The 25161-nt window shown below is 48.5% G+C and overlaps 1 long non-coding RNA gene across 1 annotated transcript in view; it reads left to right on the top strand.

The window, feature by feature from the left end:
- The first annotated feature begins 11869 nt into the window (after nt 1–11869).
- The window catches only part of LOC138296483 (uncharacterized), a 146984-nt gene continuing 133692 nt past the window's right edge, over nt 11870–25161 (top strand). The window contains exon 1 of the long non-coding RNA XR_011203842.1: nt 11870–12140. This is a non-coding gene — a long non-coding RNA (uncharacterized lncRNA). The remainder of the gene's footprint in view (nt 12141–25161) is intronic.

The raw sequence follows: 25161 nt of genomic DNA on the forward strand, positions 1-25161 counted from the left end.
TTTGCTTGAGCTACTTTTGTGTGTTGAGGTGTGTGCATGCTTGTCTGTTGGTGTGCTTGGGATAGGCTGGGGTACAGGGGATTGGGTCTGGGTGGAGGAAGTTGGAGGGGGGAGGCTAGACACAGGGACAATGGCTGCCATCAGTGCTGAGGCCAGAGATTGCAGGGTTCGATGAAGGGCAGCCTGACAAGAATGAATGCCCTCCAGGAATGCATTACTGTGTTGCAACTCCCTTTCTACACCCCGGATGGCATTCACAATGGTAGACTGCCCAACAGTGAGGGACCTGAGGAGGTCAATGGCCTCCTCACTGAGGGCAGCAGGGGTGACAGGGGAAGGGCCTGAGGTGCCTGGGGCGAAGGTGATGCCCACCCTCCTGGGTGAGCGGGCACGGGGCGAACGCTGAGGGGCTGCTGGGAGGGCGGTGCTGGTAGGGGAGGTGACGGCTGTACCTGTAGAAGTGTGGGGCACAGATGGTGCCGCCACCACAAGGGAGCTCCCATCGGCGGACGAGTCCGTGTCGCTGTTTGGGGATCCGGTGCCCGACGTGCAGCTCCCCTCGCCCTCCGTCCCACTGGTGCATTCTGAGTCCGTGGTGTGGACCTCCATGGCCATGTGGGATGCAGCTCCCTCGTGCTCCGGTGCCACTGTACCTCCGCCTGATGATGCTGATGCTGATGCACAAAATAACATGGAGAGCAGAAAAAGTGGGGGGGACGACAGAAGAAAGACAGGTTGAGTGCATGGCATACCGCTACCGCTGGCGGACAATACAGACACAGCAGCCCCCTGCACTACGCCGTGCTCCTGGCCTCTACAGATGCAATTCCTGGGATCTGGCCTGCATGGCTATGGTGGACATCTGCACACATGGATGCCACAGGGGCATGTATACCTGTACTTGGCACTCTACTGCAGTGGGGTGGTGTGCCACATGGCCTGCATTACGGAGGGGCCTAGCCTATGGAAGTCGCCCTGGCCTAGGGAATCCCACAGCCCTCCTCCCACACCTAGACCCCTCAACTGCACGCAAAGTCCCCAGAATGATTGTGTACTCACCCCCTTGTGTCTGCTGTGATGCCCTCAAGCGCCCATCCAACTCAGGGTAGGCCACCGCCAGGATCCGGAACATCAGGGGGGTCATGGTGCGACAGGCACCCCTCCCACGTTGGGAGGCCATCCCCAGCTGAGCCTCCGCCGTCTTCTTGCTCCAGCGGCGAATGTCCTCCCATCTTTTCCGGCAGTGGGTGCCCCGTCTCTGGTGGACCCCCAGGGTCCGTACGTCATTGGCAATGGCACGCCAAATGTCCTTCTTCTGGTGGGCGCTGACCTACATGACATGCACAGGGGAAGAAGAGAAGTCATTAGCAAGAGCACCGTCGAAGTGAGTGGCCCCCATCCCTGCCCTTGCCATGTGGCACATGCATTCACAGTCCTTCATGTTCACTGCACTCTGCCCCCTTCCCTCTTACAACCAGCACTCTCCACCCAGCCATAGCCCATACAACGTGCTCCCTGTGTACTTACCTGTTGGTCTGGAGGACCGTAGAGTAGCGTGTACTGGGGGAGGACCCCGTCCACGAGCTTCTCCAACTCCTGAGCAGAGAAGGCAGGGGCCCTTTCTCCAGACGCAGCAGCCATTGTCTCTTCCAGACCGAGGTCACAGCAGCACTTGCAGTGTAGGTCCTCTCCTATCGAAGATCAGGTATCAAGTGATTGAACAGATAGAAAATGGCGGTCACGTCCGCGGCGGTGCATCTCATCACCGCCGGCGCACTTCATCATTGGCTCCTGGGACCCATAGGGTCCAATGTTAACCAATGCAGCTGTGCGCCGCGGTCTTCGCCCGCCTACCGCGACGGTGTACAACGCCAGCGCAGTTACCTCACATCCCACTGTCCCAGTTTAGAGGTCAGGCAGCTGCCATTTCAGGGGCCCACATGGCTTAATTTGCAACTGCGTCACACATACCTAGGCCTACAGTCGACACACATACAGGAAGATTTTTGTCTTTGGTGTCGTGTTCTGTGTATCTGTGGATACATACCTGGGATTTTGTTGACTCTGTTGTCGCTGTTGTCCTTCCTAGGCACCGTCAGCTTGGACATTTGAGAAGATGGCGGAATCCTCCGGTGTACCGACCGCTGGTGGACCTGTTGACAATGGAGGAGCGACATTTACTCATCACCTACAGGTTTGACCGTGCCACAATCCAGGAACTGTGTACCCAGTTGGAGCCAGACCTGATGTCACCAATCCGCCATCCCGCAGGAATCCCCCCTCAAGTGCAGGTGCTGTCAGTGCTCCATTTCCTTGCAAGGGGATCGTTTCAGACAACAGTGGCCATGGCATCAGGGATGTCCCAGCCTATGTTTTCCAACGTGTTGTCCAGAGTGTTGTCTGCCCTGCTGAAACACGTAAGGAGCTACATCGTTTTCCCTCAGGTGCAGGATTTGCCAACAGTGAAAGGTGACTTCTATGCCCTTGGACATATCCCCAACATCATAGGTGCTATTGATGGAACCCATGTAGCTCTGGTCCCCCCCCCCCACAGGAGTGAACAGGTGCACAGGAACCGGAAGTTATCATTCGATGAATGTACAGATGGTATGTTTGGCAGACCAGTACATCTCGCAGGTAAATGCTATGTTCCCTGGCTCAGTGCATGACGCCTACATCCTGCGCAATAGCAGCATCCCTTATATGATGGGTCAACTCCAGAGGCACCGTGTGTGGCTATTGGGGGACTCTGGTTACCCCAACCTGTCCTGGCTATTGACCCCAGTGAGGAATCCCAGGACCAGGGCAGAGGAACGCTACAATGAGGCCCATGGGCGGACTAGGAGGGTGATCGAACGCACCTTCGGCCTCCTGAAGGCCAGGTTCAGGTGCCTCCATATGACAGGTGGTTCCCTATTCTACTCACCAAGGAAGGTGTGCCAGATCATCATCGCCTGCTCGATGCTTCACAATCTTGCTTTGCGATGCCAGGTGCCTTTTCTGCAGGAGGATGGTCCAGATGGCGGTGTTGTGGCAGCTGTGGACAGTGATGAGGAGGACGCTGAGGAAGAAGACATAGACAACAGGGAGTCAGTCATACGGCAATATTTCCAGTGACACACAGGTGAGAACAGTTATCTTTTTACCATTACATTCACTTTCACAGTTCTACCTCTATCCTGTCTGTCATTTCATAGCAGTATTTGGTCACTGAGTTGTACCTTTCCATTACGGTTTCACAGGTGTGGTTAGCAACGTGTGTTATCTTCTTGCATCCTTCAAGGACTTGTGATGTGTGACATAGGTATGTTGGCTATAAAAATGGAAAGCATGTTGACACTGTCATTGATTATACATATTTACCAAATCACAGACTGACTCCAGATTGTTTTGTGGTTCAAGGGTATTTATTGCAGTGCTCAAAAATGGAGGGGGGTAGTGATATGGTGATGGGGGACGGTGGAGGAATGTCCATGGCAGAGTCCACTCTATTGGTCTCACAGGTGCATTGCCCATATGGGCATAGGAAGTGGAGCTGGGGCAGTTCCAATCGGGACAGGGTAACAAAGTGGGACAGGGGGAGGACAATCAGGGTGGTCTCATTTCCTGGCGGGGGTCTTGCCATCTTGCTCTGTCCTGTTCCTGGATCTCAGGGACCGCTTGCGGGGTGGTTGTCCGTCTGCAGGGGGTGGGGTGCTGGTGTGGTGGTCCTGTGGTGGGGCATCCTGTCCACTAGCGCCAGCGGAGGTGGGGGGCAGTTCATCATCCATGCTAGTGTCAGGGGCCCCTTGGAGTGCCACGGTGTCCCTCATGGTCTTTTGTATGTCCTTCAGCACCCCTACGATGGTGCCCAGGGCGGAGCTGATGGTTGTGAGCTCCTCCCTGAACCCCATATACAGTTCGTCCTGCAGGCGATGTGTCAACTGAAACTTGGCCAGGACCGTCGTCATCGTCTCCTGGGAGTGGTGGTATGCTCCCATGATGGAGGAGAGGGCCTCGTGGAGAGTGGGTTCCATTGGCCTGTCCGCCCCCTGTCGCACAGCAGCCCTCCCAGTTCCCCTGTGTTCCTGTGCCTCCGTCCCCATGACCGTGTGCCCACTACCACTGACCCCAGGTCCCTGTTGTTGGGGTGGTGGGTTATCCTGGGTTCCCTGTAGTGGTGGACACACAGCTGATTGACGTGTCCTGGGGACGGAGGTATGGGCCCGCTGGGTGGGTGCTGTGCTGGTGTTACCAGAGGGTGGAAGGTCAGTGTTGGGCTGTGCCAGTGTGAGGGGAACCGACTGTCCCGAGGTCCCGATGGTCCGGGCTGGCCATCAGGATCCAGGAGGGCAGAGCTGCTGTCGTCACTGTGGGCCTCTTCTGTGGGTGGAGTGGAGTTGTCAGGACCCTCTGGTGTGGTGACATTCCGTAGTGGTCCTGCAGGGGTGTAAAAGCATGATTATTGCATGTGTGTGTGTCATGGTGTGCAATGGGTGGGTGACCGTGTGCCCCAGTGCAAGCATTTGTGTGTGGGGGCTTGTGTCATGATGGTTAGGGGGTTGTTATGGGTATGTGCAGTGAGCATGCTTTAGTGATGGGTGACCATGCTTAGTTGTGTCATGCAGGGCTTGGTGTTGGGATGTGTGGTTTGTGTTATGAGTACATTAGTGAGGAGTTGGAGTGATAGGGGAGGGGGTGAGGGCGGGGGGTGTGATGGCATGCAGGTAGGGTGGTGGGTATAATAGTTGAGATTTAACTTACCAGTGTCCATTCCTCCACCGACTCCTCCGAGGCCCTCAGGATGCGTAATGGTCAATACTTGCTCCTCCCATGTTGTTAGTTGTGGGGGAGGAGGTGGGGGTCCGCTGCCAGTCCGCTGTACCGCGATGTTGTGCCTGGAGACCACTGAACGCACCTTCCCCCGTAGGTCGTTCCACCTCTTCCTGATGTCCTCCCGATTTCTTGGATGCTGTCCCACAGCGTTGACCCTGTCCACGATTCTTTGCCATAGCTCCATCTTCCTGGCTATGGATGTGTGCTGCACCTGTGAGCCAAATAGCTGTGGCTCTACCCGTAGGATTTCCTCCACCATGACCCTGAGCTCCTCCTCGGAAAACCTGGGGGGTGTCTTTGGCGTGACATGAGGATGTAAGTGTTGATGTGTAGTGGTGTGTGGTGTATTGTGCGTGTAATGTTGTGTGGGTGATGGTGTGGTGTGCCTCTGTGTGGTGGGGTTGTCTATTGCTGTGCTCTCTCTGTCGCCTTCGTCTCTAATTTTTGGTCGTAAGGGTTTGTGGGTGATGTGGGTGTGTGTTTTATATTGCAATGGGTGTGTGGGAGTGGTGTGTGTATGTGTATCAGGTGTGTGTATTTTGAATTGTCCAATGTGGCGGTGTTTTGGAGATGTGTGTGTATTTTGAGCGCGGCGGTGTGTACCGCCAATGGAATACCGTTGTTGAAAGACCGCCGCGTGGATTCGTGTGTCGTGATAGCATGGGTGTGTTTCTGTTGGCGTGACGGTGGAGGTTTTGTTTTCGCCAGTTTATCACTGACCTTTGGTGTGGCGGTCTTGTGTGGGTGTCTGAATTTCGGCGGATTCCGAGATGTTGGTCATAATAGCTGTGGCGGAATTCCGCAGCCGCGGCGGTGTTTTGGCGGTCTTCTGCACGGCGGTAAGCGCCTTTTACCGCCAATGTTGTAATGACCCCCATAGTGTCAAAATATACCTAACGCAATCAAAATGGCTTCCATTATCCTGGCAACTCCACCCTGCACCCTCACAATGCAACAACACATTATCAAAGTGCCCCTTACGCTCAAAGTTTTCAAAAGATAGCAACGCAAATCCACACACAGGCACATAGACCCCTCCAGATACACCTACAAGCTGCCAAACACACAGACAGCCACTTATGCTACTGAAACTCACACAACCGGACAACCTTGTGTTCACTCCAAACACCTTCATAATGTCCCTTTAATATCCTTCAATACCCTAAACACCCACAATGCAATGGAAGGAAATCTAACAGTCCCTCAGCAAACCTGACAATGCACACAGAAACCCTTTAATGTCCGCAAGACACTATCACATGTCTATTGCAAAGTCTCAAAATGCTAATCCAATACCTTTGCTATTCCCCCAGACATTTTCCCAAAGCCAACATTAAACGTCCCACAGACTGTCTCAAATGTCCCTCCAGAGGCAACCAAGCTGCACAACACCCCAGCCATGAACATATGTCCTTCATAAATGTTATCAATGCCCTCAGACACCTTCTCTGTGCCCCAGTCATGCTCAAAATACCTTCCAATACACCCAGGAAATCCCACATTTAAAAGGCAACTCTGACAAGATCAGAACACACACCTGTGCACTTCCAGGCACCATCACATCCCACCCCAGACACCTTCACAACTGGCCCAGAGTACCCTCACATTGTCTGTTACATCATGTCAGTATCCCAGACACACCCACAATAGCTCTAAACACAGCCAAAACGCCCCTCAATATCACCAAATTATCTGATAAAAGCAGTCATAAATCCTCACACGAGATGCTCCTGTATATCCCAACTTTGCTGCTAGACACTCTCCCAAAGCCAACAACAAAACACCCCACAGAAAGGCACGCAATTCTTTCCAGATGCACCTATCAACTGCACATTATAGAAACACATATCTGCCTTCACGTGCCATAAATATAGTTTGACAACTTCACCAAGCCCATCAACATATCCGAAGTACCCCCTAGAATGATACATAAGCAACATCCTTCAGACAGACATGCACCATACACAATCATAACGCACTACAGGCACATTCACAGTGACCCAGATACTGCCCAACGACCACCCCAGGAAATGTATGGCCCAGTCTCTACTTTATCTCCTTTTCTTCCACCACTTGACATCTAAAGGTAATGAGGGCACTCAGGGCTGGCTTTAGGGCAGTGCTGGCCTGGATTGGGGTGCGCTGACCTCAGTGGGGCACTGGGTTTAACAATAACTTCCCAAACTTGCAATTTACAAGCACTAGCTGAAAAGTTCCTTGTGCGTCCAGCCTTCTGGGAGCAATTAAAATGTCAAGATACCTCTTGTGATTAATGTTCCTGCTAGGAAGAGAGATAGGGTGGAGGGTTAAGATGCCTGCTGCAAAGAGCAGAACTATATTTTATGCGATAGCTGGGTGGATTAGTAAAGCCAGCCTTTCCGAGTGCTTTAAAGCAAATTAATGTATGTGAAAGGGGGACTATGAAGAGATGAGGGGCACATTTGCGGCATGTAGTGAGGGAATCTGAGGAGGTGGTCATGGGTCGCCAAAAAAGACTGTTGCACAGGGCGCCACCAGCCCTAAAGCCGACCCTGAGTGCACTGAATAGGTTGCGTCTGTCACTCCTGGCAGCTTACCATTTCTGGTGTGTCCCTACCAGCCTGAAGAAAACCAATTTGCAGTAGTCAAGACTGCGAACATGTGGAAAAGAATTTCTTGCAATTTAAATATAAAATATCCAAACAACCAGACAAACAGCTTAGTTTTTAGAAAGGACCAAAATCTGTATTACTAGAGTAAACCAATTTTCCTCAAAAAGAAAAATACAGAGGAGCACTGAGAGGGTGCATCTGACTGGTATCCAGGGACAGCAAAGGAAACTACTTGCACCTTACAAATGAAATATTATGAACTCATTGGCAAATTACTCACACTACCATTCAATTCCTAAACTGGTGACAGAAATTTTACAAATGGATTGCTTGCATCTCATTTGTAAAATACCCTGTTATTATTTTTTCTGTTCATCTTGGCAATTATTTTAGAGCATACGTAGCTTACCTTGGTCTCTGGCATTTTTTACTGAACAATGTGAGGTTTGGTCCGGGGGGTCATCATCTGGTCAGGGACAGCTGACACGTGAACCCATATTTATTCTTTTTTAGCGCCTCATACAATTGTATTTTGAAAGTTTGCGCCATTTTTGCGTCAAAAAGCAGCGCAAATGCGGCGCTAAAAAAGTATAAATATGTGTGATTTACTGTCTCTGGGCAGAAAAGAATAGCGGAACCGATCTCGCACAACAATAGTTGTTGCCCCCATCTGTCTAAACTCCTCCCATGCCTTTCCATATGCCCGGCGGGTGGAAGGCACCAAAGAGTTATTACCAGTTGAAGCATCCTCTCGTTCCTATGTTCCATAGCGCTTCCAGCATTGCCGTCCTGCACAACGCCGTGCCCGTGACCAACCCATGGAATCTGTCCCACTGTGAACGAGACAAAACATCGGCAATGTCATTGTCCACTCCTGGTACATGCCACGCCTGAAACCAAATGTCAAGCTTTAAACACTGTAGCACAAAAGCCCAAAGCAGACGAAGAACCTGGGGCTCCCTTGCTGACTGCCTGTTTACCAACTGGACCACCGCCATATTGCCCACCCTAAACAAGACCTTCTTATGCTGCAAAGCACCCCCCCCACAGGCACACCGCTACCACCAGGGGGAAGAGCTCCAAAAATGCTATGGTCCACCCTCTGTTTTTCCATTCAGGCGGCCACTCCTCCGCACACCACCTGCCCTGCCAGTAGATTCCGAACCCTGTCGCCCCAGACACATCCGAAAATATCTGCACATCTCATTCCCACTCCTGCCATGCCTTCAAGGGAATGCCATTGAAAGATTCCAGAAAGGTAAGCCACATCCGAAGATCTTCCCGCACGCCCGCTTTAAGCCGTACATGGTGATGGGGCAAGGTCTTACCCGAGAGAGCCAAGGCCAAGCGGCGAAAAAATGTCCTCCCTCTCCTTATGACCCTGCATGCAAAACTTAAGTGGCCCAACAAGACCTGCACCTCGTGCACCGTGACCTTCTCTTTCCCCAGCAAATCTGAAGTCTTGTGGATCATGTCCACTCTCTTATCCTCCGTCAGCCGCGCTGTCCCTGCCACTGTATCCAACTCAATACCTAGGAAAGGCAGCGCCGTACCAGGCCCCACTGTCTTTTCGGGGGCCAAGGGCACACCAAGGTCCCCTATGATCTCTTGAAAGGTCTGTAACACCTCCGCGCACCGCGGAGAGTCAGCCGCCGCCGCGAAAAAGAAGTCATCCAGGTAATGCGTCACCTGAGCATGGCCGGACGCTTCCGTGAAAATCCATTGAAGGCAAGAGCTGAAGCATTCAAACAGGGCACATGAACTAGTGCAGCCCATAGGCAGAGCCTTGTCCACGAACCAGAACCCACCAAACTGAATTCCCAGCAGCTCAAAGTCCTCTGGGTGGACCAGAAGCAAGCGAAATGCCCACTTGATGTCCGTTTTTGCCATCAGCGCTCCGGGCCCCAACGCATCCACCATACGAATAGCCACGTCATCCGGCGCATCCGACCCCGTGTGCACTCCTCCAGAATAAAATCATTAACCGAAGAGCCCTCAGGCCAGGACAAATGCTGTATCAACCGGTATTGTCCCCTTTCCTTCTTAGGCACCACACCAATGGGGGATAAGATAAGGTTGGGCAAAGGCCACTGGGAAAAGAGGCCGGCCACGCGACCCTCGGCCACCTCTTTCTCCAACTTACCCCTGACCAAATCCTCTTTCTCCCTCACCGACCGCAGATTTTCCGCCCAAAGACGCTGCCACGGACCCGTATATCCCAACCGGAAAGCATGCGAGAAACCCCGGCGTAGCAAATCTGTGTCGCTCGTTAGGGTAGATCCGCAACCACGACGCCAACCTGTCCACCTTACCTGGAGTACGAGCCCTTTCCAGAAGTGCCTTGTCTAAACCTTTGCTCCCGCCCGCCAGGTCCTGACTGCTCCCGAACCCATGACCCCTGTTCTTGTCCTGACGAAGCTCCTGTGGACGCCTGCACGGAGTAGTGAATAAGCGGATGTCTTCCTGAAAATTTCAAACATTCGTGCCGAAATTTACAATATTCCCTGGAGCAGATCCCCTTGTTGTAGTCCCAACACGCCCCCGTTCGCCCACTGCCCAAAGTGTTGGAACCTGTCTGAGTGGTGCCCCCGTTCCCCACCCCTTGGGTGGGACAGGGCCGATAAGTGATGGGCAATCCGCTGGCCGTAAAAACGGTCTTACCAAATTTTGCCCGACCCATGGTGTGCTGCCAGAGATCAGCATCTATTTCCCCCCATTTTACGTCCGGATCCGCCGCCATACGCGCACGGAACTCCTCATCGTATTGCCGCCACGCAAATCCCCCGTAATTGAGGTGGGCCTTCCGTATTATATCCATGTATTTGAACAAAGTGACGGACCACTCCGGAAAGCGCTCACAATATACACCAGCAAAAATTAAGAACGCCGCCGTCCAATTCTCAATGTTCACGGGCACCCTTGGCCGCTTAGCCAGCTCAAACTCCTCCTCTTTCGAACCCTCCTCCGCTCACACTTCCCTGTGGAGAAGTTTGAGCACTTCCACATACTCCCCTTTCCAAATCTTCTCCTTCGTGGACTGCATAAGGTGGGCCCCCAACGGCTTAGCCGTGCCCATGTAGGGCAAACGCACCCGCTTAGATACCGCCTGCTCCGCCTTATCCCCTTGCTTCGTGCCGCTTCCTGTTTTTTCCCCCTCAGCTCCTGCCCACCCCCTGCCGTCTGCTGCCTGCGCCCCGCTCTCCCCTTTGACGGGCTCCAGCATTGTCGCCCCTTCCGTGCCGATGCCCGCATCTGTCACGTAAACTCCCTTGACCAGCCACGCCGCCCCTGTCCCCATGTCCCCCGTCGCCTCCACCGCAACAGATACCATGTCAACGCCAGTGCCCTCCTCACCTGCAGTCAGTGATGGTGGCCGCTCCTGTGCCTTCCGCCGCACCATGTGGGCTCTATCCAATGCCCTTCCAAATGCACCTCGTTGCACCTGCTGAGCACTCTGAAACGACTGAGACATAACATTACTGGGCCCGCCCTGCGCCCAAAACCCCCTTGCGTCCACCAACCGAGCTCCTCTCCTTCGTCCACCATCTCACCCTCCCTGATGGACCCAAGCGCTGCTCCCAAGAGGTGGCGGCGTCGACGGGTGCAAAACCCGTACCTCCACACCACCCCTCGGGAGCGTCCGCAGCCAACATTCTCTTCTCTTGTCCGCCGGTTGACGTATTCCGGCCAGCCACCCTGTGCTCCGCCTGCTCTTCTCGCCAGGGTATCAGAGCCACCCTATGCTCACCTGGCTCCGCCCGGCCACAATGCTCTCCCTGCCAAAAAAGGTCCGGCGTGCCGGCAAGAACATTAGCCCTGGTGTGAACCCCACCCATTGCCCTGCAACTAACCCCTACCTCCAGGGATCCCCGCTGCCTCCCCTGTGCCTGTAACCCTTCCCCTGACGGCTTGCCTCGTCCCTTGGTCGCCTGGTCCCCATATACTCGCTGGGGAACTCTGCAATGTGGCGGGGGGATTCCGCCCCCTGAGTCCCCTGGACATCCCCCTGGTCCGCGCCCTCACTGTCAGTGGTGCTCCACTCTAGCATGGTGGGCCGCTTGCTAGATATGGGTATTAATGGGTCAGATTCCCCCCCACGCTCTAAGCACTCCGCCCCCCTCCTCTTCACTGCTGGAACTATGTGGCCCCTGCTGGAGGCTCACTTCTGCAAATGGCCCATGGCGTACCCTGCTGCCCTCCACCCACCCCCGTCTGCCCCTCGCCTTCATGCTCACCCCTGGCAGACACTGGGGCCCTCCCCGCAGCCTCTCGGGGGGTGGTAGATCCCCCAACATTGTTGGCCTCGCCCTGCCCCTCCCCCTTGCGGTACGGGCCCTCTCTCCACCCGCCCCTCTGGGAGTGCAGCAAAGCCTCGATTCCCTTCTTGAGGCCGGCAGCCTTGAAGACTGCGCGGCCTGACTATGATGAACACGCCCGCCCCCGGGACCGCCCCACGGCCCGCCCAGGCCTCCTCACCTGTTCTGCCCTGGCCGAGGATCGCGTCCGCGAGCATGCCAGCACGGCGGCCGCAACCATCTGCGCCGCCTTACGGGCCGGGCGCAAAGCCGCAAGGGCCTCTCGCTTGACAAGGTCCATGCGCCCGGCCCGGCGCAAGAGCGACAGCGCTGCCTCCACATAGTCGCCCTCCATTACCAGACGGATCCCGGAGTAACGCGCCCTGGAAAACTACCGATCGCCACCTCGTGGAGCTGTGTCTGCTCACCCACCTGTCAGGTACGGTCCTCGGCCCGTGCCTAAAAATAACTTCGCTTCTGGTCACTAACTAGGAGGATTAACAAAATTATGTATATTGTTGTTTTCTTTTTTTTTTTTATAAAATCGTCCAGAACGTTCTCCAAAAAACTGGCCCCATATATACCCCCAAAACCCAAACACGGCCCATACACATCTCACTGGTGCCGCGGGCCGTACCACCCTCCCCAAAGACCCTGGGGGGGAGACCTCATTCTTCGGCAGGTCCCCCCCGGGACCCCACTGGAAAACACTTATAGAAGTTTTTGTGCGTGAGTGTGCAAAAACAGGGAATAGGAGCTAGGCAAGCTATGGACGGGCACAATTCTCCAATTTTTCAGTTTATGTTCAATAGAGGTCTATTGTTGGTCAGTCTAGCAAAGGCAAACACCGAGGCTGTGACATAAGTTTTTAGAAAAAATGTATTACCTGCAGACAAGTAAAGCGGGTACCTTTTCCGTTTCAAGCCACAAGACTCACTACTACTGTGCCTTCAACAGCAATCAGCAGCCGTGGACAATTTTGGTAACCCCCAAGACGGCCTCACCGGTAATTTCTGCTTTTGTGCAACTCCATAGTTTATGTAGCGCCCCCTGCAGGGCACGAGGTGTAGGGTAAGTGGCCAGTGAGGCCATGTTAGCGCAATAATGTGCATAGGCCATATTTCTAAATATTTACATCAAGAGATACACGCACATGTGAAAACTGATGCACCTTCTGTCTGTCTGTCTGTCTATCCATTAGTGACTGTCGCTACTGTTAGATCGTTCTTTTTCCCACCGCCGCGTTTCCTGACATACGAACAGTTCGGTCTGTAGTACGCAGGTTTTCACTGCACATCAAACAGATTGATTTAAAAGTAACTCCTGCACCTTACAGAAAACTCCAATTAGATGTGGGAGTTTGGTGGAGGTATGAAGGGAAGTAATGAAGTACGTGAGAAACTGATAATTTCTGAAGTGGCCGCACACTGGAGGCAGGACCCCTCTCACTGAAGGGTGCAGCCTCAGGCCTATCAGATTGTCCGAAGCACTTTCAGTTCTAGCAGTGACTGATATAATCAGCACTGAAAGGGCTAGGTATGTAAAGCAGGGCGCAGGCATGTATGTATAACTGCCTGCAGATGCACTTGTTTGCAATGAAAAACAAGAGACCGCAGACACATGCACTCAGTGCATGTTCAAAAGTAAATAGAAAAAGAGTACCTGCTCACCAGTGAAAGGACACTGGCCACTGGAAGTAGTACTTGGTCTGACTGCATGGATGAGGAATCCAAAGAGCTGGAGGAAGTCTGACACCAAAAGGTTGCTGACCAATAGAAAAGCAAGGAAACAAGACCCAATTGGGAGCCAGCCAATGAAAAGTAAAGAGGTGCTGACCAATACGAAGCAAGCAAATGAGACTCACATGGGAGCCAGCCAATGGTAATTAGAGTGACGTGAGAGCCATGTGGGATCAGTCAATGGTAAGTAGAGGTAAATAATTGGAGTGGTTATAAGCCCCGTTTAAGATTTTTTTTAAATACAATAGATTTCCCTAGCACACCGCATGTGCTGTGTAGGCGAAACCCGGCACTAGTTGAGTTAAAGGAGTCTGTAACTCTGGAAAAGGTAGCAGCCCATGGTGACTGTATAGCAGTGATCATGTTTCTGAGAAGCTGGTTCTAGTGGTGAAGAAGAGTAATCCTTGTGACATATTTTTTCTAGGTCTCTCCACAGACCCCTCACAAGTGGAGTCCCTTTAGCAGGTTATGCTAGGCATATGTAAATTATGGTGTCTCTGAAACAGTCTATCACCTTCACTAGATGGCATTGCAGTTACAGCACAGCAAAGCCCACTAGAACACCAGCAATAGCCCGATAGTGATACTAACCTACTTAATTCATAGGCAAAGCGGAGGCTTGCTTGCGTTCTGCATTCACTTTTGAATATTAAGGGCTTTCAAATCACTTTTTTTGCATTAGTCACAGGAGTGAGGAATTTTGAGAAGCCCCTTTATCTAGAAATGCCTTCCACAGAAGTTAAGAGCAAACTAACCATTGCTGCCATTCAATGAAAACCTCAGAACATGCATGCACACACACATATACATTGAAGACCACAGAATATATATATATATATATATATATATATATGTTAGAGTTGCAGTAGCCACTCTGTTATAGTTACGGTGACCAGAGATAGGGATATTTTGGATTTTTGTCCCTTTAAAAAGTTGCACCCATTTGATGAATGTGCATGAAACTTTGCAGACCTGCTGCCCCAGTTTCATTTTAGAAGTACTGAAAGTTTTGTGTTGTTTTGTCAAGGGAATGCAAAGAAAAAAAGGGGGGGGGGTCCAAAATCGAGCTTCAAATCCAATGCATTTTCTATAGTCCAGTATTTTGCACAGGTCTATAACTGTCACCTGGATTTTTGTGAAATTTGGTAGTATTGATTATCAGGGGGTGCAAATGATTCTGTGGGGGCACTGCAGTTAAGTAGAGTAAGTAAATGTCTTAAGTTATAAAGTGCTTCAACTTAGTGATATCTTGCAGCAACATCCTACTAAAAGTAGCAAGGAATCCCCAAAAATAAACTAGACTATAAAGTTTCAGATTTACTACATGAACACCTGAAAGACTCTTTTATTCTCATATGCTAATGGCAACCTGTAAACAAATACATAACACATAGAATACATCTCAATCTACATATGTTTTCTGTGCATGCTTTCTGGCTCACAAAATAAAAGTGGCCCAACAAGCCCAAAAAAAAAATCATCTTTCTTATGCACCAAAATGGAAGATTGCCCTATTAGTGAGCAACACAAACTACCAGTTGGAGGACATGATATGGCTACTAGGAAACAAATATTCTCAATTTTTATAACAATGACTGCCTTTAATTCACTCTGGCCTTCATTTGTAGCATATTCCTACTAAAAGTAGCAAGAAAGCCTAAAATACACTAGACTGCACATGTAGGAGCATATTTATAAGCCCCTGGCACCACCTTGCGCCACATTAGCGTCATTTTTCTTTTTTTACACTAATGTGGCCCTAATCCTCGTGCCATATTTACAAAGTGGCGCAATGCATGCATTGTAATTCTTTACACTACATTATGCCTGAGCCAGGCATAATGTATGCAAAGAAGGGAGTTCCCCTTGTATTTCCTCACGTCATTTTTTATGGCACTTCTAACACCTGCTCAGAGCACGTGTTAAAAGGGGGCTTCCACGCGCCCCTATGTACTCTGCAGGAGTAGCACCAATATTTTGGCACTACTCCTGCAGAATACATCAATAGGGTCATGAAAAATGACACTATTGCCCCTATCCTGCACCATTGTGCGCCATTTTTAAATACGGTGCACACATGGTGGCAGTAAGGGGGGGCGGTAAAGGAGGCAAGAAAAATGGCGCTGAACTCAGTGCTGCACCACATTTTTTAAATATGTCCCGTTAAGTTTCAGAATTTCTACATGAACAACCAAAGACCCATTTATGGTCATATGATGATGAAAACTAATAAACAAATACTTAACAAATACAATAGAAAAAGAATGAAATCACATTAAATTTGATTGTCACTGTAGTTATAGTTAGTATTCCCAACAATAGGGATTCCTCGCATATTACCTCTCTAATAATTTTCCACTTGTTTGAAGAATCACCACAAAACTTACCAGGCCTACATCACCTTATATATTTTAAGATGATGTAAACTTTTGTGGTGAATCATTAATGGGGTGCAAAGATAAATGAAGGTTCCAAAATGTTTTTTTTCCACCTATGCATTTTCCACGGACTATTGTACCCAACTTACATAAAAAATGACTGAATGGGGATCTGGCTGATTGGGACCAGCTTTCCAGCCTGCCCCGCTAATCCACAGATACCACAGCGGTTTTCGCTGCTCCGCTGCACACGCTGTGCGGCATGATTGCAGGCAGTCCTGACACAATAACCATGTTTTCCGGGCAGTACGCGGTACGACGATTAGGAGGGCGGTGCGCGGCCAGGGGCGCCGTGCACCGCTTGGTTCGGCTCGCGGCCACCCAAGCCACATTTCAGCGGCCGCTATCTTGTTTGTTGCTTGCAGGCTACAGCACCCGCACTGGAGTCGCGGCGCTGCTCGGCTGGTTTTTTGATGGCGCCACAAAGACTTCCCGGATAGTTCGGGGGAAGCCTAGCCTGGAGGTCACCGCAGTGAGGAGAGAGAAAAAACAACTTGCTGCCCCTCTAAAAGATCGAACTAGTGCTCAAGGAAAAGGAGCACAGCAAAGTGCTTCGGCGATGGAAAAATCATTGGGGAAGCCTGCACAGGTCCCTGCAATGTTCAAACAAATAGGGAGGATAAAACGGACACCCCCCCCAAAAGGAACCATGTAATGAACGAGCTGGCCCTTTGGAGGACAGCGGTGACCAGGAGCTTTCTGCAGGAAGGGTGGCCAGAGGGACAGACAGCCTGGATGAGACAGGTATGACTTTAAAAAATGGGGGTAGGGAGGTGGGTTCCCCGCGGGATGTTGATATAACAGACCCCCGGCTGCTGATGGAGGGGAACATTGAGCTGAGAGAGACCAGTAGCGGAGCAGGGACTTGCAGCTTAACTCAAAATGAGACATCACAAGGGATCGCTGATGCGAAAAGAACCCCCCTAACATCAGAATTTAAAGCACTGAGCACCAGTTATAGGGGGAAGGAGGATAAGCAATTGGGGGCTAAAGGTGATATTGGACAAGCGGATACCACAGAGAGCTTTTTTTCTCTATCTGACCAGTCAAAGGACTCAGATGAAGATCCCCATTAACAGATATTGATTCAGAATGCAGCTCTCCTGCCAGTATTTGGGGGTCAAACAAACTGACTTGCAGAAAGAAATCAACTGAACGGTTTAGCACTGGGGGTAACCCAGGGATAATGCCTAGGGGGTGCGGCCAAACGATCAAGAAGGTGCAGGTGAACTTCAGTGGGATTATACGGCCACCCAGCAGGCATTTTCAAAGATTGACGTTTCTAATGATACCCCAACTGGACCTATTATGGGGCCCTCAGAACAGGCCGTGGCCCCCCACTGGAACTAATTTACCGTACTATGGGTCACAACCATGAACAAGATCAAAAAGAGAGCAGGAAGGCTAAAATTGTGAATAGACAACTGCAGTCCTCCATTAAAAGAGTGGTAAAGTCCTATCATGATATAAGTACTCATGTTACCTCATAGGAGACACCCACTGATGCGCTAGAGATAGAGGTTAAGGCTACAGCTAAACAAACGGCTATGCAGGGACAACAGATTTTGGATATGTAGTGGAAACTAGAGGATGCAGAGAACCGTCAGCGGCAGAACAATCTCCAGATTTTGGGCATAGCAGAGGGCCTGGAGGGGCAAGACACCAGAGTCTACATAGTGTTGTTATTTAAGAAAGCTTTCCCGGACCTTCTTGAATGGAATTGGGAGACAGAGATTCAGAGAGCAAATCGATTTCCACTGTTTAAAAAAAAACAAATATCTGATACCAGTGGAGGACAGAACTACCCGAGGGCCATTATTGTATGCTTTGGTAACTTTTTGCTGCTGCAGACAGTGTTTGACAAAACCCGGCCCAACTTGCAGGCAAATGTAGAGGGGGTATCTTTTTTTTTAAGACCAGACTTTGCACATGCTACTGTAGAGAGACGATGGCGGTTGAGACAGTTGATTGCACCTTTTCAGGAGGCAGGGGCAGAAACGTATCTTCTAAGCCCTGCTCGGTTAAAAACCATCTACAAATCAACGACACTGACTTTTCTGTCTGAAATTGAAGCAGGGGAATATTTGCAGCAATTAAGAAGCAGCAACAGTGGTGGAAATTAAATTGAATTATGGGTCTGGGCAATTAGATTAGGGGGGATTGAAACCTTAGTATAGAATGATGTTTTTGTTTAAAGGGGGTCCCACGCCGCTCATTTTTGCTGCTCTTTTCTTTTGTGTGTTTTTTTCTTTTTTTCTTTTCTTCTGCTGTGGTGGAGAAGAATTTCGATTATGTCAGTTTTATTAGCGGGCTGGGTTGGTGGGGTGGACGACTTCCATGTTACGGGCCAAGTGGCCTGGCGATCCTATTTGTAGGGTTATGGGTAGGAGGGTGGGATAGGGAGGGGAGGGTTGTTTTTGAGGGGTGGGGGTCGGGCCGATCAGGGAGGGGGGAGAGGGTGTATAGTGAAACACAGTGGGATGGATGGTAACAATGCTAGGGGTTTCTTTAACGCAGAATCTGAAAAGATCATGTGGTTTTCGCAAGCAGGGTATGAAAGAAGATGGATAAAATATGGATCAGGAATGTAAAATGCGTATAGCTACAGTAAATGTTTGTGGGCTCAACGATGGTAAAAAAAGCCAGGTGGTAAGGGAAGCCTTCAAGGCCTATAAAGGCCGATATTATTTGTATGCAGGAGACACATATTGTAGGTGCACAGAAGCACTTGATGGAATTTCCTGGATGAAAGCTGGTGGCGCACACAAACCGGAACACTACTACTAGAGGGGTGGCCATATGTCCCTAGCAGTTTTAAAACAGTTTACGGATAAAACGGGTCAGTGGTTTTGCTAGAGTGTCTGGCTAGAGGGTCCAAATTCACAATTTGCTCAATTTATGGATCAAATGTGGATGATCCGGAAATTCTGGATCTAGTTAACCTGGAACTCGTATCTTGGGCAACCCCGATAGTAATATGTGGGGAATTTAACATACATTTGGATAGTGAAACCCCCATTCAAGAGCAAACAACATACCAGGGTAGAAAAAAAAAAAGCCCGTATTTATACTTGTTTAGCGTCGCATTTGCGTCGTTTTCTGACGCAAAATCGGCGCAAACGTAGAAAATACAATGGTATTTTGGAAGTTTGCGCCGATATTGCGTCAAAAAAACGACGCAAATTCGGCGCTAAAAAAGTATAAATATGGGCCAAAGTTTTCCTGCCACTCCAGACATTAGTATTAAATTATGGGATGATTGATGCTTGGCAGAGGTGTAGGCTGTTCGAATTAGGTCATACTTTTTTCTCTTTTCCGCATAATAAATCAGTCTGGTTGGATTATTTTTTTGTGTCAGCATCTCTGCAAAAGGGGTTAAGGATTGAGAGATATCCCAGAATTATATTGGATCATAATCCGTTGGTTTTGGTGGTGGATTTAGGGAAGGGAGGGCCACAAGTTAAGTCTTGGTCTTTCGATAGAGCACTACTAGCAGACCCAGTGTACGTACAACAAATAAAAGTTTGGATCCCAGAGTTTTTTTTGATAAATCGGGGTACCGCCCCTAGCCATATAGTATGGAACACGTTTAAAGCTGCTGTTAGAGGAGAGACGCTGAGGTACGCAGTGAGAAAAGAGAGACTGCGCACTGAACAACTAAAGCTAATACAGATAAAGCTGACTGCAGCCGAGCAACGACTGGGGGAGGTGATGCGGAATAAAGGAGAGATCTCAGATATTTTACACGAAATAACCATTACAAAAGCAGAGGCCGTAAAGATCTATATGGAAACGGCAGCTGCTAAGTTTCTGTCATACCGGCAGGAATGCTATGAATATAGCGAGAAAGTAAGTAAGCAGTTGGCTTTAAAAATAAGACAGAAGCTAACTTATGGCAGCATTAGCACACTTGAGAATGAAGAAGGGCAACTAGTTAACAGTGGCCCTGAAATCCTAAAGTATTTAGACGGTTTTATCAAAAACTCTACTCACAAGAAGTGCATCTCCAGGAGGAGGAGATGCTCTTTAATATGGTGGATATTCCACTGGCACAGCTGCAGGAGGGAGATAAGAGAGAGCTGGAAGCCCCTGTGTCAGCTAAGAAAATTGGCGCAACGATCAGCGCTCTTGCAAGTGGCAAAGCAACTGATGTAGATCAGATTCCCCTTGAGTTCTATAAAACCTTTTTTTTAGAATTACGGAAGGAACTACTCAGTTTATTTCTTGAAATACAAACAGGGTCCCCACAACCGGCTTCATGGGAAGAGGCTAAGATAATAGTATTTTTGAAAAAAGACAAGGAGCCGCATCTACCAGGCTCATATCACCCGATTTCTTTAATTAGCAGCGATGCCAAAATTTAAGCCAAGGTACTGGCTGGTCGATTAAGCTCAGTGATTTCTAATCTGGTATCTCCGTGGCAGCACAGGTTTATCCCTGGAAAAGGCACAGCCGATCATATTAGACATGTTATTACACTGTTGGACGCCAGGGCTGTGGCTAAGCTCCCAATGGCAGCCATACTGCTTGACGCTGAAAAAGCATTTGACCGGGTCCATTGGTCCTTCCTATGGACAATCCTGCGTAAAAACAATATTGGCCCTGGGTTTATTAAGGCGGTTCAGCAGCTTTACAAATCCCTACTGCCACTATGCAAGTAGCAGGGTTAAAATCAGCTCCCATTATTATTCAGAGAGGTACACGGCAGGGATGTCCGTGCTCACCTTTGCTGTTATATATTGACCCTTGGATTAGGAAATTGCTTAGCAATAATCTGATCAGACCAGTGAAATTGATAGGGGGCAGCACTAAAATACTCGCCTATGCAGATGATACTGCGGTCGTTACAACCGACCCTGTGACCGCTTTAAAAGAAATAGAATATGAGGCTGCACGATTTGGAATGGTGTCCGGTTATTTACTGAATAAAACTAAATGTCAAATATTAGCTAAAGGTTGGACAATTATTGAGGATGAGCGCAAAAGGACTCCGGTTCAATATCTAGGAGTCAAGCTGACAGCAAACCTTGATGAGATAGTAGAAATAACCCTTACTCTGGTTCTAACAAAGGCCAAGAAGGACCTATACCATATCAATAACTTACAACTCTCCTTGATGGGACGCTGTAATGTGATTAAATGACCTTTCTACACAAAGTGCTTTACTTTTTTAGAACTATACCACTAGAAATTGGGCCGGAATGGTTTAAACAAATGGAAGGGTTGACTAGCAATTTTATATGGTCTTACACCAAAGCACGCCGGGCTTTTTGCTATGTAACACTTCCAAGGGAGAGAGGGGGGTGGGGGCTCCCTAACTTCAAATTATATTACCTGGCGGCTGTATTACAATACGCACAGACACTATGATTTATGGATAGAACCATGCAAGACATTCTTCCCTCAATGTATACACTAATTTGGGGTAAGGAGGCTGAGGCAGTCTTCCCACGAATTTTAGAATCTAGCTACTACAAGAAGGTTAAATTCAAAACGATTAGATCTGCTTTTAAGGTATGAGCACAGGTTAAGAGCAAGATAGGCATGGTGCGGGTTTGTTACTATACACCGCTCTAGAACACACCTATGTTTCCAGAGATTTTTAAAGACAGTTATTGCATAGGATGGGCTAGTTGTGGGATTCAGAAAGTGGGTGACTTTTTTTTCGAGGGTGGTCATATAAAGACGTTTGAGGATTTAAATGTAGAGTCTGCCCTAGACAGCAGAGACTTTTTTAAATTCTTGCAGATTAGGAATTTTTTACTAACTACCTTTAAACACAACCTGTGCGGGGGTAGGATCAAGCTGATGGAGGCTGTGGGTAAATCCATAGGCTGTACTATTAGGAACTTGTAGCCGCTTCTTCTAGATTTAGTGCAGGATGATGTGGCATTGCTTGTTAAGAAATGGGAATCGCGGGTAGGCGCTAATGAGTCTGCAGTTTACGAATCCATAGATATGGCTCAAAATGTCTTAGTGTCGGCTGGCCCGCAAGCCCAGCATTACAAGGTTTTGTATAATTTATATTATACACCAGCTAAGATCGCCAGCTGGGGAAAAAGAGAGGGTAACACCTGTCCGCGATGTGGCAGCTCGGAGGAAGATCTTTGCCATATGTTTATTAATTGCGGGAAACTGTCAAGGCTTATTAATGAAATATCTGAATTTTTGAAGAAAGTTCTCAAACAGAATATTAATTTAACACCTCAACTGGTGCTGCTGAGGGTCGACGAGTCTGTCTGTAAGAATCAATCAAGATACTTTTTGTTTTTGGCAATGTCTGTACTACGTGGATGTGTGGCGTCTGATTGGCGGGAATCTGACCCTCCTTCTTGGAATCAATGGATTACGAGGCTCTTATCTGCATATCATTTGGAATACTGTTTATATAGAATAAAGGGCGCCGTGTCTAGAAAAAGAGGTTCCAGAATTTGGGCACCATTGTGTTCATGGCTTCAGGGTCCCGAGAATGGACAGATAGAAAAATCAGGTCACTAATGGATTTTCCTGCTTTTTTCTTATTAACATTCACCTGCTCTATGTATGAAAATTTTTAATAACTGATACCTGATATTTATGTATTGATCATGATGTCTTTTCTGTGATGAAATTATATACCACCGTGTGTCCAAAAAATGAAAAAAATGGGGGAAAAAACAAAATAAAAAATGACTGAATGGATTTACCTGAAATTTGGCTGGGTTATACATTACGGTGCAGAGATAATACTTTTTGGGTACTTCAGTAAAGTGGGTAAGTATTTTTTAAGTTATAAGGCATTTACACTTAGTAACATCTTTCATTGTGGTACCTTCTTGGAATTTCACTAAATTTTGTAAAACTACTGCAGTACATGGATATAAACTTATTTAAAAATATATTAGAAAAAATATAGATTTCTCTACCTATTACCGCTTTAAAAAGTGGTAGTAGGTAGGGACCTACAACTTATCTATTTCTAAGGCATTAATACTGAACACAGTGTAGTAAAAACAATATGGCTGCCCTTTTAATCACACAAAACAGACATTACCCAATTATATACTGGCTTATCATTGCCTTATACCATGGTGTACTGCAAAGCTATCATGGTATGCCATGGCACAAAAATATAAATAAGGTCTAGGTGCATTATTAGATTGCAGTACCCTTGCATCACTCACAGTGTCCCATGGGCAAAGCAATACTTAATTCAGATTTACAAAGGAACACAAGGCAACTATGTGTGGCCCTGCGTGGATTGGTAAATCTGAAGAAAAACAAGGCAGTGAAATTTGCTGTCTTGCGTTACTCTGCTCACCATAAGCTACATTGCTGCTAAATTTCATGTACACCCAGATGCCATGCCACTCCACTGTATGCTATTCAGCTCTACACCACTCTGCGGCTCTCTACTGTATGATATTCCACTCTCTGCCACTCCACTGTATGCCACTCCACTGTACTCCACTCTACTGGGCGCCATTTCACTGGATGCCACTCCACAATATGCTGTTCCACTGTATACCGTTCTGCTGTACGCCACTCCACTCCACTGTATTCCACTTCACTCTATCACATTCCACTGTATGCCACTCAAGTGTATGGCACTCCACTTTACGTCACTTCATTCTATGCTATTAGATTGGACCCCATTCCAGTGTATGGCACTCCACTCTGTGCTGTTACATTCTACCTTGTGCCACTGTACGCCACTCCAGTCTACACCTCTCCATTTTCTCCACTCCAATGTACACTATTCCACTATACACTAGTCTACGTTATGCCACTCCACTGTACAACACTCCGCTGTACGCCACTCCAGGCTATTACATTCTATACCCCTCCATTGTATGCTACTCCACTCTGCATCACTCCAGTGTATGCCACTTCAACTCTTCCCCACTCCATTTTACGCTATTCCACTGGACACCACTCAACTGTATGCTCTTATGCTCCATCCCATTCCAGTATAGGCCACTCCAGTCTACACCACTTCACTATATACAACTGCACTGTACATTACTCCACTATCTGCTATTCTAGTCTACATCACTCTACTGTACACCATTCCACTCTACACTATTCTACTGTGTGCCACTCCACTATATGCTACTCCAATCTACATAACTCATGTGTACGCCACTCCCCGCCACTCCATTCTATGCTAGTCCATTGGACGCCACTCCACTATATGCTGTTTCACCCTACCCCAGTCCACTGTCCATTACTCCAGTCTATACTACTCCACTGTACGCCACTTCACTCTACACTATTACACGCTATTCTATTCCACTCTATGCCTCTTCACTGTATTCCACTCTAAAGTATTCCCCTGTATGCCACTCCATTCTACTGTATTACTGTATGCAACTTCTGCTGCATGCTATTACACACTACCCCCTGCCACTTAACAATAGTCTAAGCCACGTCACTTTACACCACTTCACTGTACGCTACAACACAATAAGCTATCACACTCTAAGCCACTCCACTTCATGCTATTCCACACTGTGCAGCTTCAATCTTTAAACTCCACTTTACAATATTCCATTGTATGCTATTTCACTGTATGCTACTCCACTTCACGGTAGGCAACTCTGCACCACTACAGTGCACACCACTCCCCTCTATGCCTCTCCATTGTATGACACACTCCTCCACTATATACAATTCCACTTACTAAAAGACTACCACACTTCATGGCACTCTGACATTCTACTCCACTCTGTGCTGTTACACTCCATTGTCCAACTCTATACTCCAGTCTATGCCTGTACACTCTAATATACAACACTGTACTCCACTATATAATACTTTTCTGTATGACACACCACTCCATTCTTCAAAAGAGAAAAGGGATCGGAGGCTTAATGGTCCAGTGTATACCCTCCAGAGAATCTATTAGTATAATACAATACACTGTTCCAAGAGAGATAAATGGAAAGAATACTAGGGAGTCCTGATCAATAGGAGCAAGAGTCCTCACACACCATATTAGGTGTCATGCTTCATCATCGGACAGCTCCTCGTCAGACCGGCGCTGCAATGTCTGACGGGCACCCCCCGAAGGGGGACTCTTTGCCAGAGATCTTTTGTTGTCGATGATGCCGCGGAACCAAATATGGGTCCGAAGAAAAAGGAGAAAAACCAAAATGAAGAATAAAATTGGCTCAGAACCCTCACTAAATATTAATTTATTCTTTGATGTTGGGTGATGGCCAAGATTAAAAAATAACAAGGGAGTGAAATAGAGTTAATGCTCAAACACTCACTGGAAACAATGATAGAATGTAGAGGAAGT

Source organism: Pleurodeles waltl, chromosome 5, assembly GCF_031143425.1.
Source record: "Pleurodeles waltl isolate 20211129_DDA chromosome 5, aPleWal1.hap1.20221129, whole genome shotgun sequence".
NCBI lineage: Eukaryota > Metazoa > Chordata > Amphibia > Caudata > Salamandridae > Pleurodeles > Pleurodeles waltl.